This window comes from Dipteris shenzhenensis, chromosome 1, assembly GCF_047967505.1.
Source record: "Dipteris shenzhenensis isolate YYH24624 ecotype China chromosome 1, Dip_SZ_1.0, whole genome shotgun sequence".
Classification (NCBI taxonomy): domain Eukaryota; kingdom Viridiplantae; phylum Streptophyta; class Polypodiopsida; order Gleicheniales; family Dipteridaceae; genus Dipteris; species Dipteris shenzhenensis.
The window spans coordinates 71649405-71655404 of record NC_141596.1 but is presented as its reverse complement, the minus strand read 5'-3'; positions in this window follow the sequence as shown (position 1 = coordinate 71655404).

Below are 6000 nucleotides of genomic sequence, written 5' to 3'. Positions count from 1 at the left end.
GCCACTTAGGAGTAGTTGTGCCTATGTGGTATGGCATAAGATAGGCACATGTTGCTGGAGGTCTTGCATTCATTGTTGCAAAGCTCTTGACCAAGTTACTGACATAGCAATGGGTTAGCGTCCTATAGACATATTGGCTTGGTGCTCTGAAGCAATTCATCACTCAGATCAGAACTTCAAAATCTAGACCAAATGGGAAGTACTTTACGTACTCCATCAAGCCTGTCATACTTGTGTCCTTCCTTTCTAATTTCTTTTGTAGTACCTTCAAGTAAAAATCTAGCTGGATTTTCTTATACTATACGATTTTTGCTTTAGATGACTTCTCACCACCTCCTCTTACCTCTGTCCCACCACTCCCTATCTCATCACTTCCACTGCCTGTTCCATCAGTGCCTATTTCAACACCTCCCTGCTTTTCTCCTGAAGTTGTCTCTTTATCTACATCTAGTTTATCCCCAATGTTTGTTGTTCCATTTGACCTTTTTTTCTTCTCACATGTTGTTTCCTCCTCACGAGTCCCTATAGGCTTCTCTTTCACAGTGTTGTGACACACTTAAGAGCTTGATCCCTCAACATTGTTTTCCTTGGTTCTTTTAAGAACTTTTCTTTTTTTAATTATCTTGCTTTACCCCTTTTGTTACAAATCAAAGCCTTTTAATATTTGTTGGCTAGTATAATTTTCTGGCTCAATATCCCAACCCCTTGTTATCATCATGTCCTCTCTAGTAGCATTCATCCTCGCATGATCAAAACAAGCAGGATCGAATTGCTACATATTGCCACCCAATGAATGAATCTTGAGACAAGGAAGGTTATCTTTCTCAACTTTGGTATCCTACATCTCCTTAGTCCCACATCTTCAAAAGTTGTTCCTTGGATGTTCACAAAACATTGCACTTTAGGGATCCTTTAGAGTCCATTATTGTATATATCTAAATACCATCCTCTTCCAGAACTAACCCCATCATAAACTGACACCTCTCAAACCTTTCTATTTCCCTTGCTAGCCATTCTTGCAATCTTTTGTTAAGAAAAGAACCAAGGGAAACAACATCAAGAAAATGGATAATCCAAATGGATAGAACAACAATGAAATGTACAATAGAAAATCATAAATGTATTAGGAAATATTACAACCACAATGCAACTTCTATTAACAAAAGAACCAAGGGGAAGCAACTTGATATATGCATTACAAAAAACTACACCCACAATGCAAGCAAATACACATATTATCAAAGTTTTCATGGTTATGATGAAGAATGGCATTGGTGCCATTCTCCAATAATCATACAATGTTGTGAAGAATGGCACCAGTGCCATTGAACATATGGATTGTGAGTTTGTGGAGAATGGCACTAGCACCATCCTTCGTGAGAGTTTGAGAATAATGCCATTGGTGCCATCCTCCATGATGTTGAGGAGAATGGCAATGGCACAAGTGCCACATGGATTGCAGAGAATGCCAGCAGTGCCATTCTCCTAATGTGAAGGTTATCACATGAGAGTTTTCTCATAGAAAATTTAGAGGACTAGTGCCATTCATTACATGGATTGTGGAGGATGGCACCAATGCCATTCTCCATCCTCCATTTGTCATTCTCCAAATAATAATGATGATTGGCACCAGTGACATTTTCCAAAACTTCATCAGATCTTTTAGAGAATGGCACCATACGAGTTTGTGGAGAATGGCACTGGTGCCATTTATCACATGGATTACACAAAATGGCACTGGTGCCATTCTCCACATGTTAAGGTTGTCACGTATCATGGTTGGAGAATGGCATTGGTGCCATTGTCCACAATACCATATGTCTGTGTGGAGAATGGAACTAGTTCCATTCATCACATGGATTATGGAGAATGTCACCAATGCCATTCTCCATTTCCATGTGATGAATGGCATTGGTACCATTCTCATAATAATCATATGATGTTGTGGGGAGAATGGCACGAGCGCCATTCTCTAAAACTTCAGCTAATCTTTTGAAGAATGGCAATGATGCCAATCTTCATGTGATTTGTGGAGAATGGCACTAGTTATGATGAAGAATGGCATTGGTGCCATTCTCTAATAATCGTACATGTATTGTGGAGGATGGCAGCAATGCAACTCTCCATTGTACATGTGTCATTCTCCAAATATTAATATGATGTTGAGAATGGCACCAATACCATTCTCCAAAAAATCATTTGATATTCTAGAGAATGGCACTAATGCCAATCTTCATGTGAGTTTGTGGAGAATGTCACTAGTGCCATTTAGCACATGGATTGCATAAAATGGCATTGGTGCCATTCTCCAGATGTCAAGGTTGTCATAGATCATGTTGGAGAATGGCACTAGTGCCATTGTCCACAACACCATATGATTATGTGGAGAATGGCATCAGTACCATTCATCACATGGATTGTGGAGAATGTCACCAATGTCATTCTCCATTCTCCATGTGATGAACGGCATTGCTGCAATTCTCTAAATAATCATATGATGTTGTGGAAAATGGAACCACTGCCATTCTCTTAAACTTCAATTGATCTTTTGAAGAATGGAAATGATCCCAATCTTCATGTGATTTATGGAGAATGGCACCTCATCACATGTATTGTGGAGGATGGCACCAATGCAGCTCTCCATTCTCCACGTGTCATTCTCCAAATAATAATTTGATGTTGTGGAGAATGGCACCAGTGCCACTCTCCAAATCTTCATCTAATATTCTACATAATGGCATTGATGCCAATCTTCATGTGAGTTTGTGGAGAATATCACTGATGCCATTTATCACACGGATTGCATAAAACGGCACTGGTGCCATTCTCCAAATGTCAAGGTTGTCATGGATCATGGTTGGAGAGAATGGCACTATTGCCATTGTTCAAACCACCATATGATTATGTGGAGAATGGAATCAGTTCCATTTGTCACATGGATTGTGGAGAATGGCACCAATGCAAAGGGAGTTGGCACCCCAGGTATTTTGGACAGTGTCATAATATACAAGATTGCATGCATAGTTGTTTTTAGAGGATTTGTACTCCAAAAATGGCCGAGCTGTTGAGCCTGACCAAACAAAAATATTTATATCAAGTGCTTGTGCAATCCAGCATAATATTATAGAGTCACCCCATAGTCCTCCTTCTGCAGCATTTGTAGTACCATTCAAATATTGGTCAATAGTATCAATGTTGTGTATTGTACTCAAGTAATCATGTGTCAAGTGTACTTGTACAATTTGTAATGCAAGCGGTGAGTTTTGAATAAGCTCGCCCTTTAATCTTAAAGTAGCTTAATTTTGTAATTCTTGGCTCGTGTATTGGAATTTTAACACGTAAGAGATGCTATCAAAAAGACAATCTCCTGTGTTATACTTGTAATTTGGTACTCTCATTAATTTTCTTTCATATAATATGCTATGTAATTTTGAAATATTTGTATCTATATTCTGGAACGATGTTATATTATCATAGCTTTGTGAAGCTTTGTTGTTAGATTGTGCTTTTTTACTCCTTCTAAGGTTAGAACTATCTATTTCTCTCCTTTTTTTTGTGCAATTATTGGTTCATAGTATTCGTTATCGTATTGTACGTCATAGTAAGCTAAATGCATTTTCTTTAGGTCATAACCTATATTGGTTTCAAGAAATGGTTGGCCTGTTTTGTGTGACCAAAGTATTATGTCTTTTTTAACCCACTCAGCTATCCAATGTAATATAAGAAAATCACCTTTCAGACCATCATCTGCAATGCTTTTACCCATATTAATACAATACTCTTCTATGGTATTGATCTTATGTAGCTATAAGATAAGTAGGACTGTGTGATTTGTGATGTGGTTGCATTCTAAGATTGGTACGCATGTTGCAACTTTTTTATAACTTTGAGACGTATTTGTTGAGGAGTAATGTGTTCCCCAAGCAAATAAGAAATACTATCAAAAAGAGATTCTCCATGTGTGTAATCGTGGCTTTGTATCATTTGTAGATTGTGTTTTGTTAATTCTATGTCTAGTTGTGTCATGCTTTGATGTTCAGTTGTTGCTTGTATAGAATGTCCTGGGTTTGCCAGTAATGGTTTAAAATGCCCTACATGTCCTGGTTGGTCATCATAGAAAATATGGAAAGAAGGTGTATGAGATTTATCAACGTATGTGATGTATGGTATTATACGAGCTGTAGACCATTGAATAATTAAAGCATCTTGCTGACCAATAAATGCAGAAATGGTCACCCCATAGTCCATTTGCTAAAGCTAGTAATTGCATATGATGAAAGTATTCTTCTCTTGTATATGTCCCATGTAAAGTTGGAAGTATTTCAGGTGCCAAAAAATATGGTTGCAATTTTTTGCATCATGGTTTTTGTTTTTAAGTGCACTCAAAAAACTATTAATTGTGATCTCACATATATTTATGGAAGAGTACTTAAACTCCATGAGGAAGCTTGAACTATCGAACAAACAATCACAAGGTACATATTTGAAGTGGGGGGATCATTGAAAACCATGCTTGTTTAAGGTTCTATCTATTACATCCATGGCTTATATGTGTACCTTCACTTAGAACCTGTAAACAATGCAAAAGCAATGTAAAGGACAAGGCAATTAAAATCCCTTACATGCATGTTTTTTTGCTTCTAAACATAAAATAACAAGTAAATGTATCCGGTCTAATAAAAAATACATGGGGCCTTGGATGTGCAAAGAGTACTTAAAACCAAGTCACCATTATCTTAAACATTAGATGCTACATTAAGAGTCATTAAGCAATGTGTTCAAACAAGGAAAAACATTTGATGCTAATTTAATTAAAGTCAACAAATATTGGATGCTCTTACAAGCTCAATTCTAGTTAAATTTGTAGGGCACTAGGTGTCGTAAAGGACTAAAAGTTTATCATATATAGTTCAGATAAAAAAGTTTCTCAACATTTCCAAACTGATTATTCTTCTCGAATCACTCTTTGCTTTTAATTCTTTGGCTTGAATCACTCTTTGCTTTTAATTCTTTGCCTTCTATGTCATCTCTAGTGTCTATCTTCTTTTTTTTACTTTGCATGCCATTGTAGCCAACAACCAAGTTTGAGCTAGTCAATTTGAATTGCCCATGTATTCTTTTTGCGTTAACTTGCTTGTGAAACCTTGCTCGATTCTCATTGTTGTAGGATTCAATTTCCTCTTCTATCCCTAAAAAAGATGGGAGCCATTCATTTCCAATAGCAACATTGATTTTGTTTGTACTTGTAGTAATGGTGCCTATCATCAATGGTATTACTTTTGACTCAACATCCTTTTGGCATTTTGAGGAGTGTAAAGCATCATTCTCCAAGCTCTGGCTCATTTGTACTTTTGAGCCACATTCGAAGCAAACATGGTAAAAAGGCTTGCTCGTAGGGTATTAAATTTGAATTCACCTTCAACCTACATAAAGACAAGAAGGATTTCAATAAAATTTATCTTTTGTATTTAAAATATAACTATGTATGTAACATGGAGAAGAACATACTTTGATGTAAGAACACTTCTATTTTCTCCAGTATCTTGCTACTTCCATCAATTCTTCTCATAGTGTAGCATCATTCAATGGAGCAAGAATATTGGATGTCCAAAACTGGATGGTCCTTTTAGTACTATATGTACTTACATATACATTCTTAAGAATGCAAATAGGGAACTCTTTTGAATGCAACTCGTCAATTATCCAATTTTTTTCAACTTGTGTCTCAGAGAAGAAGATAATCTAGTATTTAAAAAAATAAAATTAAACAAAAAAAGAGTTAATATAATGTTGATACTAGTTATAGAGGTAATTAATGAATATTTGAAATGAGCAAGTTTAGTTACCAATTCATTATCGGCATTGTCCATGCCATCTGCAACTTGTAAATAGTACATGGTAGTTTCTTCAATATCAAGCCTACCACCATCTGATCACCACAACAATGTTGTCTTCAATTTCTTTATCGAATACTCCTATTAATTCCTTTATAGTATTGTT